Source organism: Chrysochloris asiatica, unplaced genomic scaffold (assembly GCF_000296735.1).
Source record: "Chrysochloris asiatica unplaced genomic scaffold, ChrAsi1.0 scaffold00082, whole genome shotgun sequence".
Lineage (NCBI taxonomy): Eukaryota > Metazoa > Chordata > Mammalia > Afrosoricida > Chrysochloridae > Chrysochloris > Chrysochloris asiatica.
The window spans coordinates 4,616,276-4,618,712 of record NW_006408600.1 but is presented as its reverse complement, the minus strand read 5'-3'; positions in this window follow the sequence as shown (position 1 = coordinate 4,618,712).

Sequence of the window (2,437 nt, the reverse complement as noted above, 5' to 3'; positions counted from 1 at the left end):
CTGAGCAAGACAACATAACCATAATAAATATCTACACTCTTAATGAAAGAGTACCAAGATATATGAAGCAAACCTTACTAAAACTGAAGAAAGAAATAGATAAATCTACAATTATAGTGGGAGATTTTAATACGCCACTTTCAAAAAGGGAGAGAACAACCAGAAAGAAACTCAAGAAAGTTACAGAGGACCTAAACAACACAATCAACCAACTTGGTCTCATAAATGTGTACAGAGCATTCAACCCAACAACAGTAAAATTGACACTTTTCTCCAGTATACATGGAACATTCTCCAGAAGTGACTATTTGTTAGGTCATAAAGCAAGCCTCCATAAATTTACAGACATCAAAATACTACAAAGCATCTTTTCAGACCTCAATGCTGTAAAACTAGAAATCAACAATAAGAAGACCAAGCAAAGAAAGTCGAATATATGGAATTGAATAACACCCTACTGAAAAGTGACTGGGTAAAAGAAGAAATTAAACTTGAATTCACAAAGTTCCTAGAAACAAACAAGAATGAAAACACAACATACCAAAATATTTGGTTCATGGTGAAAGTGGTGCTGAGAGGACAATTTATTGTGATAAATGTGCACATCCAAAAAGAGGAAAGAACCAAAATTAACATATTAACACAGCATCATAAACAATTAGAAACAGTCCAACAGAGGGAACCTACAGTCACCAAAAGAAAAGAAATAATACAGATATGAGCAGAAATAAATGAGATAGAAAATCGAAAAACTATAGAAAGAATCAACAGGACAAGAAGCTAGTTCTTTGAAAGGATTAATAAAATTGAAAAGCCATTGGCAAAACTAACAAAAGAAAAGAGGGAGAAGACACAAATTAGAAACCACATGGGTGATGTCACAATGAAACCAAAGAATATCAAAAGGATAATAAGAGAATACTATGAAAAGTTATACTCTAACAAATTTGAAAACTTAGAAGAAATGGATAGATTTTTAGAAAAACACAACCTACCTAAACTTATACAAACTGAAGTAGAAGACTTGACCAAACCCATAACAAAAGAAGAAATTGATCAGGTCATCTAAACCTCCCAACCAAAGAAGATCAGGCCCAGATGGCTTCAGGGGTGAGTTCTACCAAACATTCAGGGAAGAGCTGTCACCAATTCTACTCAAATTATTCTAGAATATAGAAGATGATGGAAAGCTTTCTAATACTTTTTCTGAAACAAGCATAACCCTCATACCAAAGCCAAGGAAGGACATCACTAAGAAAGAAAACTACAGACTAAAATCCCTCATTAACATAGACGCAAAAATTGTCAACAAAATTTTGGCCAACAGAATCCAGCAGTACATCAAAAAAATAATACATCATGACCTAGTGGGTTTCATAAAAGGGATGTAAGGATGGTTCAACATTAGGAAAAAAAAAAAAAAATCAATGTAATCCACCATATAAATAAGAAAAAGAAAAAGAATGACACGAACATATTGATTGATGCAGAAAAGGCATTTGACAAAATCCAACATCCATTCTGGATAAAAACACTCAGCAAAGTAGGAATTGAAGGGAAGTTCATCAACATAATCAAGAGCATATATGCAAAACCGACAGCCTACATCACTCTCAATGGAGAGAAACTGAAAGCCTTCACTCAGCGAACGGGAACCAGACAAGGATGCCCTTTGTCATGACTCCTATTAAATATTGTTTTGGAAGTCTTATCCAGAGCTATATGATAAGATAAGTTAAAGGCATCCAAATTGTCAAAGAGGAAATGAAACTCTATTGGCAGATGACATGATCCTATACATAGAAACCCCAAAGACATCCATTGGAAGATTCAGCAAAGTGGCAGGGTAGAAGATCAATAAACAAAAATCATAGTAACAATGACTCCACTGAAAAGGACATTAGGCAAATAATGCCATTTACAATAGCCACACAAAGGATGAAATATGTAGACATAAACATAATCATAGAAACAAAGGATCCATACAAAGAAAATTCCAAAACACTACTACAAGAAACTAAAAGAGACTTACAGAAGTGGAAAAACATACCATGTTTCTGGTTAGGAAGACTCAACATTGTGAAAATGTCAATATTGCCCAAAGCAATTTACACACATAATGGAATTCCACTCCAGATCCCAACAACATTTTTAAAAAAGATGGAAAAGACTATTACTAACTTTATATATAAAGGAAAGAGACCCATAGTAAGCAAAGCACTGCTTAAGAAGAAAAAAAAGGTTGGAGGCCTCTTACTTCCCTATTTCAAAACTTACTACATGGCTACAGCTGACAAAAAAGCTTGGTATTCTTACAATGAAAGATACATTGATCAATGGAACAGAATTGAGAATCCAGAAACTAACCCATTCACATACAGTCAACTGATATTTGACCAAGTACATATCAAAGATCAGCTCGAGAAGATAAAGCCAA